We start from the raw sequence: 19446 nt of genomic DNA on the forward strand, positions 1-19446 counted from the left end.
TTTAGCACGGTCTGGCACGCAGCAGGCAGACTAGATCGTGAGGATTTTGAGCGCTGATGGCTTGCAAGTCTTCAGAAGGTGGTCCGCAAGTGGATTACAGCATCCTTCTCCAAATTCCCGCCCATACACTCATGCCTCATGCAATATCTAACAAACACATGCAGTCAAATGAAATGGTGACAAATAAAAGCAGCTGGCAGAAATGAAAAATGCAGAATTTCAAAGCTTAGCCTGATTTTTATTTGGCTATAACTGCAGGCTGCTGTGTGGTATCACTCCACGAAAGAATCTGCAGATTTCTTTTTTCTTCCCCGAAAGGTTAGTTTGTTCTTTGGATTAAAAAAGGATTGGAAACACTAAGCTATATAACCTTTTAAAGTTCATCTAACCCTTGTTCTCAGAGACTGTAAATTCCTGAGCACCGTGGCCTTGGTATCAGCTGTGATTCTTTTTTCTAAAAAGAGACTTGGTTCCTAAAGTTTCAAATAAATGACTGGTAGGTGCTTTGCTATCCTGCTCTTTAAAATGCAATAGAAGTGTATGCATGCACAGGCTAATGCTAAGACAAAACAGGGCATATGTGCGCAGGGGCACAGAGCTGTAAGAGCAGCTCTCTCCGCCTTTTACACAGTCTCCAGGTTGCAGTAGGGTGACAGTATTCAGCGGAGACACCCCGTAAAAGCTGAGAGGAGAGTATTAAAAGGATACTGCAGATAGGCAATGCATGGCCAGATTGACCCAAAGGAGAGGGACTTAGAATGGTTCAGAAGTGAGTGTCTGCAAGGCTTAACACTGGAGAGTTGGAGATACCACTGAGGATGATATAAAAGGGTCATACTAGGAATAATGAACAAAAAAAGGGAAATTGCAGGTTGGTAACATAATGATGTTTTGGGAGATGTGTGTGTCGAACTCCGAGTTAGACAAGAGAGCAGCAAGGAGCAGACCTGTCTTGGGGCAGTGTCTCCGGCAGGCTCCGCCGGCCGGGCTAGCGGCTGGGGCGTAGCTGGAGAAGGGAGGCTTAGGGAGGGTGACACCTCTGACATTGGTGGGGAGGTCAGGAACGTCCTCTGGCCAGCTGGCCCCTCTGGGGAGGGGGGTTATCCCAGGGTGCATCCTCAGGAGCCGGGGGCTCGTGCAAGCCCTGATTTGGCCCCATGAGCTCTCGGCTGACCCCAGGGCCCCAGGAAGCACCAGCTCACGCCCAGGGCCGGGGGCTTCCCCATGGGCTGAGCCCGGAGCGGGACCCGCCAGCGCCGCGGGGGCTTCCCCGCACTCCCCTCGGTGCCTGGCTGTCTCCAGGCCCCGGCCGCCAGGCTGGGATGTGGGTTAGCAGATTTTTTCCACGCTGTTTCTCCGGGATCCCTGACAGAGCCCATCAGAGCTGCCTTTTATCAGCACTGCACGCCTTAGTGAGCCTGTCATGGCTCACACACAATGTGCTCTGTGCCGGATTAATCCGGCCGGCTTTCATGCTCAGGATGTGGGCGACGGGCAGGGTGGGGGGGCACGGGGACAGATGCAGGGCTAGCGGGGGCCCGGGAGACTGGGGATCCCCACCTTTTCACTTGCTGGAGTTGAGGACTTGTTCGAGGGCTGTTTCGGGGACAGGGGAAGAACAAGCCATAGGCAATGAAAAAGAACGAAGGAAAGGCAACAGGTGTGTGGGAAAGTGGTGAAGGAGGAGAGATTATAGGTAAATAATAGGTGAATACATGGACTACAACAGAGAGAGAATGTGATGTAAAGGGAGATCTGCGTGCCTTAAAATGTAAGCTCCCTTGTTGATAGACACGACAGGTAGCTATTTCACATAGGTGTAATTACTCAGGGGCTGCACCCCAGCTAAAGGGATCTTTTCAGCCTTCAGCATTAACCTGGAACACCTTTAAGATACCTGCCTATCTTGACTATTGATGTCTGTAAACCCTCAATAACTTATTCAGATTAAGGGAAGCAGTAAAACGTGTGAAATCCTAAACCCGGTGAAGTCTGTACTGATGGGAATAAGACTCCCATTGACTACTGTAGCACCAGGTTTCCATGCAGAGTCTCCACGGAGAAAAGAAGTGGTTCATCTAACGTGAGAAGAAACTAACTGCTTTTTCCAACAAACCTCTGCAAGCCTGGAAATGGATAGCAGGGGAAACGGACTGGTGAAAGCCACCTAACCCAATTCTGCACAAACATCTCACGCGCCCTGCTAGGATTCCTAGCTGAAGGTGTGCACACACCAAAAAACCCCCCTGATTTTCCATGAGCTGGGGATGTTGCAGACGTGTGTGCATACACATAATGTGAACACATATGCTAACACATCATCTATATTGCATATATACATATATATCTCTCCTCCAATTTGAGATTCACAACGTTAATTTGAAATTATCCATTCTATCTATTGCATTTTACCCGTGAAAGCCCTATTTTCAGCACCTGCTGCCTAAGTTCCCATCTCCACCTGGAAGGGTGAGCTACTTTATAACATCCTATCCTGTCTATCCACTGCATGTGCATCTAAAAGTTGCCAAATAATTTTCCATTCAAGGACCTGAATAAGCTTGCCTGCTGCTGAAATGTCACCTTCTCTGGAGCAAAACACAACACCTATTTAATAGCACATAGCAACATTGTCACAGGAAAAGATGACATGCATGGTCTTGTTTTTACATCCTATCCATCAGGGGAGCATTTCTTATTGTTACTTTGAGATGGATTTTGGTGATGAACCCAAAGGCAGGAGGGCATGTACGGCCAGCACTACCTCTTTCTGTGCACGGCAGGTTCATGGTGCTCTCGTATCCAGTCTCGGGACTTCCCACATCCAGCACTGGCAGCGAGGTGGTCATGATCGCAAACGCGGTTGCGTTGGCTTTCACTGCATGAGTTTTAAACTGTAGAAGAATTCTTGCTAAGTTCTGAGGAAGAAAGCAGGATCCTAGGGGAAAACCAGGCTATTTATTTAGGGCATTTGTCTGAGCTCCTTACTCAAGCAGAAGGTTTTACCCATTGCATTTGATCATTTCCAATGAACAAAACCACTTCTTAAAGACCCAGTCCTCCACCCAAAATGTTGACTGACATTGTAAAACTCTCCCCAAACACAAGAGGATCTCTCTGACTACCAATCCCTGAGCATTTTAAGACAAGGAAACAAATGGACCCGAACTGGGTCATTTCATAGACCTGGGAGCCCACTGATTGTCCAAATAATTCATATCAATGAATCCACTACAAACAGCATGGTAGTTCTTTACAACATCCCCTATAGATACATAGTACAGAGCATAGGCACAGCTGTACCCATGTATAACACATTTTATACCAATACACCTAGCACTGCGCAAACGGAGAATGATATCTTTGCAGGGATATGTTTCTTTTATATTGTTTTTACCGTGTCTGAAATAGGAGTTGTACCAGTAAAACCATCCTGTTCCCAACTCTTCTCTGACAGAAGGCAGGGCTAGCACCAGTTCACTCAGATTTATTTTATTTCAGAATATATATGTTATCCCTTGTGTGCAAACACACGTATATATTCTGAAATAAATCTCAGTGAACATACGATATTTCTGTCTGACATCAGGGTGAGCTCGTCACAACCAAGTCTATGTTCCTGACTTGGACCCTAGTGGTAAAACTAAACTGGCATTGAGCTGGTTTAGTTTACACCAGCACAGATTTCCTAATATAGACAGGCCCTATCTCTTGTCCTCCCGTCCCACCCCCCTCTTTAATTTGGCTCTCTGAGTTTTGATGACTGAATCACTTCCCCCTTTGTTTCTCTGATTACTTTCCTAATCTTCTGCTCCTGAAAGATGCTTAGTTCCTGAATCCCTGTACAAATACACTTTTCTTTCTAAGCTTCTCACCAGTCAAACAAGGTTTTATTTGTTTATTTAATTTGACATGCCGAGAGAGAAATGATCCCATTTCCTATGGATTATCGAAGTAACAAATAGCTTTACAAGAGGGTAAACAAAGTAAAACTCATGCTGAAACTCCTTTGAACCAGGGCCTTCCCGTTCACATCCCCTCCTAATGTGAGTCTTTCCCCTCTCCTCCCAACTGCATGACTTTCTGGTCGCTTTGGACCACGGGCGCTGGCCTCAGACCAGCCCGCTGCTGGGGCTGAGCTAGTCACGGCCTCCTCATCCTTCCCTTCACCAAACTCACCACGAATTACCCAAAATACAGCCAGACAGCTTTGAACTCGCTCTGTGAAGGAGCGTTTTCTCCATCTCGTCTTTGGCTCCATAGCCCAATTCCCCCCCCATCAATTTGCCTTTTTTTCCAAAGATTCAGAGCTAGAAAAACCTGGGGGTGAGCCCGGGAGCCTCCATGGAGGTAGGGATGCCGCACTGATTTTTGTTGGGAGTTTTGCCTAACTCAGGCACCAGGTGTGGACACCTGAAAGCATCACTCTGCGCACACACCTCCTGCAATGTGCATTTCTGGACAAAAATAAACAAAATGACAAAACCCAGGCCTGAATCTGGGCTAAAATTCAGAAGGGCTTGGAGCCAGGGGTGCTGATGAGCTCCCCCCAGGATGACAGACCCCAGCAGCGTGCAGCTCACATTTTTTTGGGGCGCTTAGGTTTGAGGGCTGGGGCTTGGCCTGCTCCCCCCCGCCCCCAACATCCCTTTCTATTTATTACTCCTGCCGTAATTGGGAGGCATGTGTGGATGAATTAAACATAGCAGGACGGATGAGAAAACTCTCCCTCTTAGCTGGCTGAATGAGCAAATTTAACTGAGCCTGTTACCCACTGAGTATCGTGCCGACATGCCAGGGTCCGGTTTCCTTTGAGCTCGCCCTTTCATGCGGAGTCCCTCCGTGCCCCCTGCCTTGCTCCGCACAATATCAAACAGCTGGAGTTTCTGCGGCCCAGAGGAGGAGCCTTTGCCTCCGACGGCAGCAGCAGTGGGAATTTTGCCCGGGATCGGAGAGGGATGGGGCCAATCCAGGCAAGCCGGTAGCTGAGGATCGGGGGGCTCTGGCACCTCCTGAGGTGGATGGGTACCCCCCAAATGCAGCTTGTACCTGGTCACTGCCCACGGTAAAAGCTTCCTTATGCCTGAAGGATATGGGGCTAAAGGAGAGGTTTTCAGCTTTCACACTACTTTAAGCTTCAGCCACACCAGTGGCACCCAAAAGTCAGTTCTGGTGGGTAGTTTGACACAAATGGGTGCCAGCTTAGAGCCAGTGTCCTCGGCACAGTAACAGGGAAACTGCCTGCAAGCAGGACGACCGCTGGCTTGTCCGGGGATGCCGAGGGGACATGGCCGCACAAACCGGCATTCTGCTTCGTCCCCGAGGCATTTCTTCCAGCGTTAACACCGGGGGCAGGTGGGAAGAGCAGAGTACGAAGGGCGCTGCTGCGCCCCGCGTTTCCTCCTCCCCAGGGATAAACAGGGAATGAAATCCTGTGGGGCTGCAATCTTTTTACTCTCGCATTAAATAAGCCCCAGGGCACTTCTGTGCACAAGGTAGCTCTAAATCTGCTCCCTCGCCTCTTTCTTCCCACCTCTGTAAGCCTAAAACTAGTCAGGGCTAATTCAATTCCTGTTTTAATTTAGGACAGTTTACGACTGCTCTGAATTAGGAAACCACTGTTTTTCAGACGAGGCAGGTGCTAGAGGTCTCAGCACTTGTAAAAATTAGGCCACTTAGTGAGGTGTCTACATATGGATTTAGCACCTGAGGACTGCGTTACTGAGCAGCGTAAAGAAAAACTCAGAATCTGGGAAATAGTTCTTTAAAAGATAATTAGACAGCAAATTTAACATTTCGGAGGAAGGAAGTTTGTGTTCAACCTGATAAGCCTACCCATTCAAATGCAAGTTGAAGAGCCATCAATACACATTCCCTTGGAACTCAGGAAACCCTGCAGAAAAAATCCGTTTTGACATTTTCAATACCCCTGTCATAAACCGAGGAAATAAGAAATCCAACCCCAAATATAAAAAACCCCAAATCCTTCAAATCATCCTGAGAAATGGGTAATCCAGGAGCACAGGCTCCTCCTACAGTGCCACTAAGCAGGAATAACTCTGAAACCTAATGATGACATGAGGAGAAACTTTAACTCTTTCACCTTCTTCTGTAACTGAAGGACTTCAGATTTAGAAACAACAGGTCACGTTTATCATCTATGCTCTGTGCATGGCAAAGATGTGAGAAAGCTATGCTGACCTTTCAGTGACAGCAGATTTGCTTTCAGCTAGTCTTTATTGAAGGGCTTTGAAAGATGGAGGATTTCCCTGCACCTCTGGGTAAATTTATGTTTTGGGGCACGTGTTCATCCTTTGGATGGGAACCCTCTCCTGGAGGGAACGAGCCTGTGGGTGATGCCAGGCAGGGAAAGCACCTCGGGTCCCCTCACAAGCATTGGTTATGCTTGTGAGGCAGCTAAGCAGATGTTTGAACTCCAGCCGCACAACTGGGGAAACTGAGGCACGTAAGTGATGGCAGGACTTGCCTAATCCCACCCAGCAGCGTGCCACCACCGGAGCCAGGCTCGGGCTAGGCAGTGCTCACATATGGTTGCTCCTACGTCCTTCCAGCAGGTGCCTGGCGGTGTAGGGACAGACGTACAGAAAAGGCGCTGTACCCTGGGAAGCTGGACAGGTGGTTGGCGCCATTTCTACGCACCTCTCTGGGCTTGGTCCCCCCTGGGAAGAGGGGACGGTCTCGCAGGAGGTCTGCCACAAAGCGGTATTTATCAGCAGCCCGTTTCGTGACACCTCAGGACAGCACAAGGCCCCGTCACCGCCGTCGGTGCCGCCCGGTTTCACAGCCAGGATGAGGCGGGATGGCCGCCGCTGCGGGGGCACCTGGGGGACTCCGTGAGCCGCCGGGCCCCGCCGGGGCGGCCACTTCAGTCAGGGAGGCCTGGCGGCTGCCACCCCGCCGCCACCCCGCCGTCCCCCGGGCCCGGGGAGCCCGCTGCCGGCGGGGCGGCCTCCCTCCGCCCCGGCCAAACTTCTCGGCCCAACTTTCCCGCTTCCGCCTGCCGGGGGGAGCGTGGCGGGCGGCGGGGAGCGGCCCTGCGGGTGCCGGCGGCCTCCTTTGGGGTTAGGCGGCGGCCAGATGACACCGGTTAGTGTTACTATGGCGGGGACACAGGGGCCGGGGCACGGCCGCTGCCTGCCTTTTGGGGCAGCGGGTTTATTTTGCGTTTTCTCCTTCCTCTGGCTCCTCCTCTTCTTCCCTCCTCCTCAGGGGGAGGGGAGGAGGGAGGCTCTGGGGCAGGAGTAGCCAGAGCAGGGAATTGTTTGGGAGTTCAGTCATCCAAAAGCCGTCTCCCGTATGGAGGGTCTGGCTTCCCGCATCCCGGCGCCTCTTCCCTCCTCCTCCTCCTCCTCCTCCTCCTCCCGCCGCGCCTGAGCCCTGCGCGGCCCCCCATCCCCAGCGGCAACCCGCAGAAAAAACACAACCACCACCCCCAAACCAAGGGCCCCCCACCTTCCCCTTCTCCCCCCAAAACAGGCTTTTCCCCTCTCTTTTTCTCTCTTTCTCCATTTTTTTTTTTTTCTTCTCTGTGTGTGTGTGTGCTGAATTCCCCGCAGATCCGGCCTGGAAGTTCCCAGCTCCTGGAGTTAAGCCTCTTTGTTGCTTCCCTTCGTTTGGGGCATCTTTGTGTTTCCCCCACGCCTGCTCCACCGGAGACCGCGGTGAGTGAAGCGAAGGGGGCCCGGGCCCTTCGGCGCTGGCGAGGGGCCGGGAGGACGGCTGTGGCGGGCGGCGGGGCGCAGGGCTTTCCCCCCTTCTTCAGCCGGCGGCGGCCAAGCTTTGTGTCAGAGTTTGGGAAGTTGGCGTGGGGATGCGGGGAAGGGGCTCTGCGTAGGGACGCGGGAGACGTGACGAGGGAGGAGTGGAGGCCCGCTGGTCCCCACCAGCACGGCGCTTGTTTTGGCTCAGGCAGGTGAGATGCGGGGGGCTCGGCCGTTTCCCTCCAGCTCTTCCTCCTCGGTTGGGCGGCGTTAATGGAGGGCCCAATGCACGCACACACACCGCGGTGCTCCGGCCTGAAACTTCCCCAAAAGCTTGGTCCGCGACATCGACCCGTCCTCGCCACCGGCTAGTCAAGGAGGGACGGTGCGCGGTGGAGAGAGGGAGAGGGAAAAGCTGTGCAAAATAAACCCCAGATTCATCCTCCGTTGCTCCAACTCTTGTCAAAAGCTGATGGGAGTTTGCAGCAAGACCCAGCTCCTGCAGATGCAAAGGCATTTCGGTTTGTGCCCTGTGAAGGGGCTGGTGCTGCTGCTGCTGCAAAAAAAAGCAGGGGTGGGTAATCTGCGAGTAAAATTTTTGTCCTCTTCTTGTGTGACTGTAGAGTTTTTAACCCTGGTGCGAGGGCGAGGAGCGATTTGGGTCAGGGGAGGTAATTTTCTGCTCGGCGGTGGGATGCTGTAGGACTTGTGCACGCGTGCCTCGCTGCTTGGACTGCAACTTTGGCAGGTCCTCTGGATGGTGACTGTAAATAGAAAATGTGTTGGGGAGAGAGCGGGATGCTGAATTTGTAGCTGTGTACAAACGAGGCTTTTTAAAGTGCTCTGAAGATACTATTAATTACTTCAAAAAATAATAACAGACTTTTCCCAATACCCCAGGCTGGCAAAAGGTACTTAATGCAAATCTTGTATTTTGGGGCATTTCCCCGACTAATTCTGGTACCCCAAGTGTTATTTCACTGGCATTGTGGGAAGGGCAGTTCAGGTCTATTAAAGGGTGGTTTTTGTCCTTGTTTGTTTTAAAGAAACTCTCTTGACCTTTCTGCAGCATTATGCGAGTGGGATAACAGGAATCCACACACACACTGTGCGCCCGCGCGTAATTCCCGGCATGTCTTAAATTACTTGTTTTTCTTGGTGCCCAGTTCTCTTAATTTCTACACGGCTACCACAGTGTCTTTTTGAGACGTTCATTTGCAATCTGCCATTAAAGTTTCTTTTCCCATGAGCTAAAAAACTATTGTGGAAAATATTAGAGGAATGTGGGCGTTTTGTGAGTAGGATTTTATCTTAGTTTTCTTTTCTTTTGAAACTAACTGCCTCAGTGTGCATATGTTTAGAGGAGGGTTCTTGCATATTTATGCATGTATACATACATGCACACACTTTTATTTAATGGGTTGGATATTGAGGTTTGTGGCTCCAGGAAGGATTTCAGCAGAATCACATCATGGGTTTGCAGTGAAGGTTTGTTCTGTTTATTTAAGTGACCTAAAGAAATGAAGGTGAAATAACTTCCCGTGCTAATAGGAGTCATCTTGGGATCTTCTGAAGTAAATAGCACAATTAGGGAGAGCTGTGAGCTCCCTCCTGGGTGCGTGATATTTTCTGACAGGAAATAAATGGAGTTTTGTTCCGTGTACTTTTTTTAATCTTCCCCTCTAGATACAGTTACAGGGACTCATCCAGCGTGTACAACGCAGGTGAGGTCCCAGTAGGTGTTTTCTGCGAGGGCTGAAGTCAGATACAGAGCAGTCCTCCCTGCTGCTGTAGTTCCTGTTGGGGAAAACGAGGCAGGTTCGTCTGAAGGCTGCACAAGGGTCCTGTGCAGATTTGAAAGGCAAGTTCAGTTTTCCCCCTCTCTCATACACACCCACAGGGCCTTTCTTTGAGAGATATCCCGGTACAAGGAGCGGAATCCACACGCGTCTCTTCTCTGCTTGGCGCAAAGAAGAAGTATCACAGGTGAACGTATGTGCTACAAACTGGCATGTGAGTCTTATGGGTGCTCTGTATCCCTACAGTCTGGAAAATACAGATTTTCTGTATCTTGTACTGACACGATACAGAAGCACAGAGCGACAGGTTCTTAAAGATTGCAAAGTGAAACCCAGTGCCTGGTGTTTGCAGAAGTCTTTCCAGCTCTTTGGGTGTGAGACTCCCAGCTTGGAGTTTTGCTCTGTTGAAACACAGGGGAATCATTGCCCAGTCCCCCTCACTCCTTGAAGTTCTGCTCTGTCCTCAAGACTTAACAGCAGACAGATCCCGCCAGGCCCTCAGTACCAACTTGCAGCCCTGCAGTTTCCAGGCTGCTGGTACAGCTCCTTCCACCTGACTGGGGCCAGCAGAGTTGGCCCTTTGGGAGCCAGCTGGAGCCTCCTGCCGAGCAGGGAGCGTTGCAGGTGGGGCCATGCAGCCCGCTTTGTCCCCATCCTCCCCAGCGATGCAGAGGGGAAACTTCCTGAGAAAACGAATCCATTTAGGGCAGACATGCATTTTTGTAGTTTCTTGTCGTTAACTGAATGACCACGCTTGACTAAATCACCAACAAATCTACCTGCCAGTGCTTCCCGGCCTCTTGCTGAATTGCATGTCGTCAGGAGCACAAAAACCTCACAGTCCCATACCATGCACAGAAAAAAAAGCCCCTATTACTTCTTCTGCCTGGGCTGTGGGACGGAAGATGGGTGACAGGGCAGGAAAGACACTCTGCAGGTGGAAGCACGGGTTTGGATGTGGAGCTGTTTGGGCTGTGTCCTCAGCCGATGCACATGCCCTGTGTGAGCTTAAAGAATTTTCTCCACAGCCTTAGTTTTTGCCATGCAGAAAACAGAGCTAAACCCTGTGCCAACGGGCTGAGCACTGTGGCAGGGCACGTATTGCCATTCATGCTGACTCTTGTCAGCCGACCAGCACCCACCCTTGCGTCCCTCAGAGCAGAGCTCAGGCACACCGGGAAGGACCCGCTCTGCTGTGCCAAGCCTCTCCCGGGCTGCCGCAGGGCTGGAGAGGCACCTCTGTGCTTCCAAAATCACTCCTTTTTCCAAGACAAAGACAGGCTGTCTCCCCAAAGCCCCCCTTGTGTGCCTTTGAAGTGGGGGAGCAGTGGCAGGGAAGAGTGCGTTGGGGACCATGTTGGTTGTTTTAGCCCAGGTTGGCCTGCGGGTGGGTTTCCCGAGACCTCCGAGTCAGTTAGTCTCAGTTTAGTCGCTCAGCCCACAAGAAGTTACAGCAGCAGTAGGCCAGTATAACTCTTGAGTTAACAAAAGTTTCTTTGGTGGTGGATTGGTTGTTTTAATGCCTGACGCCGAGTGCCTCAGAGGTATGAGACACAATTCCCTTGGACTTCTTTCACGTGCAAAGATGACTTGATGTATTACTGCTGACATGCTACGCACCAAGACTTGCAAATCTCTTGGTTTAAACCATTACCTCCCGGGCTAAAAACTTTGCAGCACGAAGTCTACAATTGGGATGGGATATCCTGCAAGGAAAAAGCTCTCTTGCAAAATCTTTGGAGACTTCCTCTTTCTGGTTAGACTGAAAACATCCTGAGGGAAAAACCTGCTGCTGTGTATTTTGGTGCTCCTGTGGTCAGTCTTGGTTTAAGAGGTTGTTACGTATTGCAGTTCCTAGGCCACGAGAACAATTTAAGGAGAATAATGAATAAATGAATTGCAGGGGCTTAGGTAGAACGTGGGTGAATACCACTTTCCAGTTTTCTAAACGTACTTTGGGTAATTGTTCAACAAAAGGTATCGCAAGCATCTTTTTTTATTTCCTGGTATTTGGTATAGTTCCTCTTGGCCCCAAATCATACGACACTGTTTCTGCTGCTTAGTTGGCTGAACATAGTGCCTGAAGCCGGTTTTCTGGAGGGAATGCTTGCAGGATGGGAAGCTTTCAAAATTTGCTTCGTATGCATATTTGCGCATAAGAGCTTTTTTAAAATCTACTCTCCACAGGAGTGTGTGCTCCAGCAGCACAGCTGTATGAGTGTCCGTGGGAAGCTAAGACAAAAGGAAGGTGGATGCAGTGGAAGTCAGCTGAAGAGCTCAGGAAGATATTTGTTGCAGGGAAAAAACAAATGCTCGGTGCTTGCAGAGTCCCAAAGCTGCCGCAGGTGGTGCAGGGCTTGCTACACGAACAGGGAACAACAGATCCCTGCCCTGAGGATGTTGCATGCTCCTTTTATTAAAATGGCCTCTCTTCTTCCCTGCAAAAGGACAAATGGGATGGGAGGCTCAGCTGTGCCTGATGGGGTGGTTAGCAAAGCACCTGGTACAATGCAGACAGGGTGCCTGAGAGGGGCTCTCCGGGCTGCCCTTGCGTGTTGTAGGAGCTCTTGAGTAAGAGGCAGTGCCAATTTATTTTGGCTCTGGTCGGATCGATGGAGGGAAATGTGCTTCAGGGAGCGTGTGGGACGTGCTCGAGCTTCTTCACCCTCCTCGCAGGCAGCGTGCCAGCACAGAGGTGAGAGCCAAACTTTACCCTTGCTTTCTGCTCAGCTGCTCTGGGGAGGCTGCTGCCCTGTGGCCGAAACCCTTCCCTGAGCTCCCCTTAGACGCGAGGACGGCGACTGCACCTTGTGCCCGTGCAGCAGGTCGGAGGCTTGCTGGGCAAAGTCCAAACCACACCACAGCGTGTTGCCCCTATGAAAACCCACTGTTGTCGAGTTCACAGAGGTTTTGGGCTGTGGTGTCTCTATATATGTCTGTGAAAGCCAGATGGTGTTTTGGAAACCAGTCATTTTTCATTAACTTCTGTGCCCAGCCTAGGCAGTAAGTCTTTCACTCTGAGCCCCACGGTGGCGATGCCATTTTGGCTCTACAAGGTCCACTCTGGCAAGAGATTAGCCAGCAGGGTCGTACTCTTAGGCAGAGCCATAGTCCTGGGGCCCTGCCAGAAGCAAGGATGTGTTCACTGGTTGCAATGTCAGCGAGTCTGAACAAGCTTGTGTGTCTAAAGACTGCGCATCAGGCCCTTCTGCTGTTCTTTAAATCGTAAGAGTGGAGAGAGAAAGGGTGCGAAGATCCCTGCCAGAACTGTGTTGTTGGCTTTCAAATACCAAAATGAGGTTGCTTTTTATTTTTCTCCTTGCTAACAAAAGGACAGGTTAGGCAGAGCCCTGCGAATCTATGTGTTGAGCTTAGTGTGGTTAAGAAAGTTTGTGGTGATGCAAACCTACTGAGGTAGTCTTTGAGAAATAAACCTCAAATGTGGATACGCTGGCATAGAATATAGCATTTATATGCAAAATGCAGCTTCCTCTGATAATGTCAATGTAATTTATCCTGGTATTTTTAGGTAGAGCAGCCACCTCGCTTAGCGATGCCGGTGTTTTAGGGTGCAAGCCTGGGATGTGAGGAGAGCTGGGCTCGGTTCTCCTCCACACCGCAGATTTTCGCCCCCCCCCCCGCATCCCCCGAGCTGGGGCAGGTTGCTGTTTGCCTCAGCTCTCCACCTGCAAAACCTGTAAGTGGCCCTTCCCTGCCTCCTTGTGGTGTTGAGGATAGGTCTGCTGGAGATCGAGAGAAACCATAGGTTTGCTGGCTCTCAAAAACCCTCTCGGATAAGGACCACGGTTGGCTTCAGCAGAGAGCGTCCTGCGGCATTGGCAGCCCGATGGGAGGCTCCTGCGGTTGCCTCTGGGGACGTCCACCCCTGCGTGCTGGGTGGACGTGGGCTCTGTAAGGGCTGCGCGATGCTTTTGGTTTGGAGGGTAGGCTGGGTGTGCGGCTGTTGAGAAGCCGCTCGCTGAGCGTGACCCTTGGGGAGTCTAGCGTAGGTAGTAGCACTGCAGCTGCAGCGAATTTATGGCTCCAGCCAGTGGTGGTACAGAGAGGCCATTGTAATCCTATGTACTGTACAGTGTACATCTCAACAGGCAAAGTGGCTCCTGGCTTCGTTTCTTCCCCCCCCTCCCTTCACGTCTAGCTTTATGAAGTTCCTCCCCTTAAATTGCAAATTTGGCCTTATCTTCAAAGAAGCCCTTTGGTGCCAAGCTTTTAAAGGTAGGGAGGAGGCAAGAGCAAAAACATCAAATCCATTAACAGCCCGGTTGCCAGAGAAAATGTTTTTTAAAACAAAATCTGAAACCTTAGTGTTTGAGATCCAAAGCTGAGATTGAATACAAGTACAGGCCTTGTCCCCGGAGAGTCGCAGTGCTGGGAATACACTGGCAGAGACCGTGGAGCGAGGATTCTTGTGCATGCACGCACACAAATAGACAATTATTTGGAAGCCAATAGCATTCTGGATGCTGAATAATAATTTACTTCATCTAGTGCCTTCTGTCCCAAGTTGCTCCCTGAGCTCTAGCTGACGTGGAGATGGTTCTCATCGCTCCAGCCCTCCGCTGGATGGCAGTCCCCTCTGGGGCAGGAAGGTGGTGCTTGCTTGCACGTTCCTCAGCCGTGGGTGGTAAAAAGGACTAGCTGGCCCCGCTTCTTTAGAGCTTGCCGCTGTCGGTGAGAGATTCCTTTGGGCCCCCTGAATGGTGATGGGAATGTGATTTTTATTTTTTTTTTTCCCCCTAGAAGAAAGCTGCTTGTTTAACAAACCCAAGCACTGTCAGATTGAAGGGGTGGGTTTGAATCCCAGCATCAAGAGATGTTTTCAAAAACATGCTGGGTGGGATTTTTCAAAAACACCTGGGGTGACTTTAATGATGTGGTGGAGAGTCAATGAGACTTGTGCGTTGAGCAACCAGACAGCTCTCCCCTCACTTTTAAGTACCAGGTCACGCTTGGTGGGTTTGTGGGATGGTCCCACTGTCACCAGTGTAGCAGCTGCCCAAATTAGTCCTGACCACCTGCTCCTGCATGGAAGTGGACTTTTTATTTCAAAAGTGGCTGTTGGGCACATCTTGGCTTGCAAGCAGTTGAAGTGCAGCTTCCAAGCCAGAGCCATCTGGGCAGGAGGAGATCATGATGGTCCAATTATCTGGCTGTAATGGGGTCTGAATCCAATGAGGAGCACCCTGTTGCTGGCTCCTTCTGGGTCCTCGTGGCATGGCCAGCCAGATCACAGCAGAGCTGTGGACGCTGGCAGGAGGAGGGCTTGATATCTACTAGGCTTTGAGTCCCTGTGGGGACTTCCCTACCGCTCAGCTGGCCAAGCAGGGTATCTGGCTTGTAGCTGTCAGCCACCTCTGGAACTGGAGGCTTGTAGGGTGAGACAGGGCTATGAGAAGCTGGAGCGTGGAGGGCTCCTCGGAGAGGCATGCCAGCTGCTCTGGATGTGTCTGTCATCACTGGTTCATCACTCTGCTGTTGCTCTTGGGGTGTCTGGGGTTGGCCTGAAGGGAAAAGGTCTTTGCTTCCCAGCAGGTGAGGAGCAGAGCTCCTGGTTGTGTGCCACCTTGTGCCTGAACACCTCCGTAATGCTGTAGAGAAAGAGTCCAAGGCAGCACAAGGGCGAGTCGCTTTTGAGGACCTTGCTGCTCTGGCCACCTGAGCTGCGGTGAATGTTGCAAGAGTAGTTTAGCACATTGGCATCCCAGCTCCAGGTCCTGCCAGAGATCACTGCTCAGCCAGCAGAGAGAGAAGGTCTCGGGATCATGGTCAACTATGCTCGGTGACTGTGCAGCTCCTTAGCTTGGTGACAGATGCTGAGGAAGGGGTGTCAGTACCAGCGTTAAGGAGCTGGAGCTGCTGGAGCCTGGGTCCGTGTTTGCTGACCCTGCTTCCCTCTTGGCAGGGAGGTGAGCGGCCAGTCTGCGGAAGCGTTAGGGAAGAGCAGCGTGGTTTACATGGCTACAGCAAGACAAGCCAGCCCTGTATCTCACAGGACAGCACCAGCCTACTAGTGAGCGCTGGCTGTACTTGCCTCGTATGCAAATATGCAATACAAGCTGTGGGATCGTGCTGATTGCATCATGAAGCCTGTTGTCTTTTGTGGGAGCAAGGGTCAACTATTTACATCATGGAGCAAGTTAGGCAGGAATATACTTGCTAAACGTACAGTTGTCAGGATTTCCTCATGATTGCCTGGACTGTAGATTTGGGGGGGAGGGATAAGGAGCACAAAGAGAAGAACATCAAGAGCAAAGTGGCAAGCTGTGTTTATCGTTGATGCCTGACTGGCACTCTACCCTATAATCTGTCTCCCCTGGGATAGCTTCGGACATCCCTAACCTCTGAGCCACTTCAAAGAACCACCTTTAAAAAAATTTCCCAAACTGGTGACCAAGCAAACAAGCAAAAATTTCAGCAGCCACAAAAATGTGAGCATAACCCAGTTTTTGCATAGCTCCAGCATTGAAGATAAGTAGAGGTTTCTTAACATTGACTGTCTAGATGAAGGCCTGAGAAAGGCCTGCCACGCCATCTTCCCCCATCGCCATATTCCAAAACCTAAATTATTATTTGTATTACAGTTGTGTCTACAAGTTTTAACCAAGGCTGGGACCTGGCTATGTTAGATACCGTGCTAACTTGTAATGAGAAACAGTTCCTACATCCTCATTCAAAACAGCAAGACAAATGCAGAATGGGAGGTAAAAACAGAGCATGAGAAAGGATACATGTGCCTTGGGGTGACTCAGCAGGTCAGGACTGGAGCTTAGTACAGACCCCGTGTTGCCTGATACCCAGTCCCGTGCTCCATCCTCTGCCTTGGCCTGCTTTGTGGAAGAGGAGGTCAAAGTTGAGTGTCGCTAGGGCTTGACTGACAGTTGTCTGCCTTGAAGCTGAGTTGCCCATAGCAGAGTCTCATCTTCCTTAGCCCTCAGCGCACATCAGTCAATAGAGAGTGATGTGGCTTCATCTGCCCCGGTAGGTGGTTGCCCAAATGGGGCACTTGGCTCTGCAGGTGTTGTTGGTGGCATCTTGCCGCTGTGGCATGCCTTGCATTGGGGCGGGCAGCCGGTCTCGTGGAGCTGAAACTCCTGCCTGTCTTCAGAAGGCAAATGAGCAGGAGGTCTGCCGGGGCGCTGGGGGAGCGGCAGGCGGAAAGCAAGAGCGAGCGGCTGAAGAGGAAGGAAAGGAGCCAGTTATGACTTTAATTCTCTCCTGTCAGCTAGTTTTCAGTTGCGGCATTGTGCTTTGAAAGATAGCTGGGAGAGCAGAGAGCCAGTGTAATAAAAGTGTTTTTGCTTGCAGCATGCAATCTCAAGTAAAGCAATCTCATTACGTAAATATTGTGTGCCTTCTTTCTCGGAGGGTCTGGGACGGTGCTCCTCCTGCTCTGGAGGCCCTGGCTTTCAGTGCACAAGCCAAAGATAAACTCTACAGATGCTGCTAAGGCCAAGTCTGTGGCTTGTGCTGTGGCCCAGGGGCAAACAGAGACATTGCTCACCTCTCCATGGTCAGCACAGACATCATGGCTTGATGGGGTAACTGGGAACTCTCTCTCTCAAGGGGGATAGGACTGCTTCAGCGAAACCTGGGCAGTTTCCTTCACCCCTCCTTTCTTGTCTGACTTACAGCACTGTTTTGGGGAGCAGGTGGGGATGCATAGGCATCTTCTTCTTGCACCTCTTTGCAAGGAGCAATGGGCACTCTCCTGGGGGGCTGCTCGTGGCCATGCCCTGCTGCCGTGTGACTAACAGCCCGAACTGCAGTTGGAGGCTTGTTCTGTGGAGGAATGCTTTGAAACCTATTGCTTTTAATGGCACTGTGTTGCCAAGGGCTCTTTGTGGCTGGATGAAGAGATGAGTCCTTCCCCTGCTCTGCAGGGAGAGGAGCCTATCTGAAGCAGGACTCCTCTGTTTTGCAAGTGGGTTTGATCTGCCCTCTGCAAACCAAGTAGTTTAATTACAGAAGAGATCTTAGATGAGGTGTTTGGGCCCTTACAGTTTCTCCCTGGCTCAGTCAGTGCCTTGGGAGTGGTGGGAGATGCCAGGCAGCTGCACATTATGGCTTTTTCTTCTCTGTTGGTTCCAGGTCAGTCCTTGTGCATGAAAGACTGCAAGGAGGCACCGACGTAGCTGTTGCCTTAATTTCTGTCCAGCTGAATTAGGCAGGGTATGGGATGGAGAAGGTGTCAAAAAATTGGTTTGTGCTGCCCATCCCTCCTCTGACTTAGGGAAAATAATCTGTTCCTCTCTCCCGGCACGCACATCCCTCTCAGTTTTGCTGGGGAGGCTTTTTTTCCCTCAGACCCCACAATGGGGAGGGAGAATGGGATTGCAGCTGCGGCTGCCAGCGTGCCCCTGTTCCCTGCGTGTGTGCTGGCTCCCAGAGGATGCGGGGGCTGACGCCAGGCCCTCGCACCCCTCTTTCTGCCTATTTTCTGGCTTTAATTTCCTCTCTTCTGCCTGAGGTCCCTGTATGCCAACAAGAGTTGCTGGGGCTGAGAAAGGCTTGTTGGGCTGTATCCCGGACGCCCCTGTCCTTACTTGTTTTGGGGAAGGCTGATAAGGAACAACTGGAGGTGCCTCCCCAGGCGCCAGCCCGCTGCCGGAGCGGTGCTCCCAGCCCTCACCGACCCGGGGCGAGCGCGGGGTGCTGGCGTGTCGGAGCGGGTTTGGGGAGCCCTTGCCCGGGCAGGGTGGCTGCCTGCAGTTGCAGGCAGGGCTGCTGCCTCCCCAGAGGTTATTCTGGAGAAATACCGTCCTTGAAGGGAGAGCCACATCTCTCCTGCCCTTCTTTCCCCCCGGCTGGTGGATCGGGGCTCGGAGGTTCAAAGGCACCATTTTCAAGTCTCCGCCAACGTTTCCGATCTCACATTTTGCCAACTAGGAGGATTTTGTGTTGACCTGTCTCCTTACAGGCAGCCAGAGAAGCAGCTCCGTGAGGCTGGCGGACATGGCATGCACCAAGGTGCCAGCATCTGCAAGGGGCAGGTAGGCACGAGGCCAAAAAGCCTCAGTGAGCTGTTAATGAGCCACAGATCGACAGCTTTATCTGGGAGCCTGCCGCCTTGGGCTTCTAGAGCTTTCTGCCGAAGAAATATATGAGTAAAAGCTGGTGGTGGATAAGGGTTGGGAAGGAAGACCCTGAAATAAAGATCCTTAGAAAGGCACATCTGAGGTGGACCTCAGAGATCACCTCCGCCAGAGGCTCCTCATGTGTTTTTTCTGAAGGTCTCCTTAACTACTTGGGGGCTGCAAAAAAAGACTCCTGTCCCATGTAACGCTTTTGTAGTTGATAGGTAAGACCAGCAGAGGTTTCTCTGTGGCTTTTAGAGTGGAGGCTCTCCAGAGGCTTTGCTGGGGTACAAAGCCCCGGAGGCTGCGATGGATGTGTTCCCCTCTTGCACGGGGAAGGACGCTCCCGACAGATGTTTGTTATCAGCAAAGCAAAGCGGGGGAACAGACAAACTTCAGCTGGCGAGAAATGCAGAGGGTAATTATCGTTGTTTCCCTGTTAGGCTTGCAGAGGGAATTTTGGAAGCTGCTTATTGTCCCATTGTTACAGTTTATGTTTATACAGCTTATCTCTTTCATGAGGGACTATTAAATCCTGCAGTGCGTTGTGGATGTGACTATATGAGAACAGCTTGCTTTACCCATCCCAGGGCAGAGCGTGCCAGCTGCACAACTGGATTTAAAATCATGGAGCAGCATTTCCTCAAAACTGATGAGTGCTTTTCATCCTAAAAGAATTTATGGTATTTTCCAAATTAAGAAATGGTCGATAATTTCCCTATTGGTAATTCTGAGATTGTATTTCCCTTATATAGCTGAGTTTTCCCAGTTGCTACAGTGAGGGGGGAAGTCCTTACTCCTTTCCACTTCTAATATTGCATGTGTGGTCTG

At 51.1% G+C, this 19446-nt stretch overlaps 1 protein-coding gene across 1 annotated transcript in view; it reads left to right on the plus strand.

The window, feature by feature from the left end:
* Positions 1-7603: 7603 nt before the first annotated feature.
* The window catches only part of BOC (BOC cell adhesion associated, oncogene regulated), a gene marked incomplete at its 3' end in the record, with an annotated part of 56210 nt that continues 44367 nt past the window's right edge, over positions 7604-19446 (plus strand). The window contains exon 1 of the mRNA XM_082304490.1: positions 7604-7682. The remainder of the gene's footprint in view (positions 7683-19446) is intronic.

The sequence above is a fragment of the Platalea leucorodia genome (assembly GCF_965183815.1).
Source record: "Platalea leucorodia genome assembly, chromosome: 2".
Classification (NCBI taxonomy): Eukaryota; Metazoa; Chordata; class Aves; order Pelecaniformes; family Threskiornithidae; genus Platalea; species Platalea leucorodia.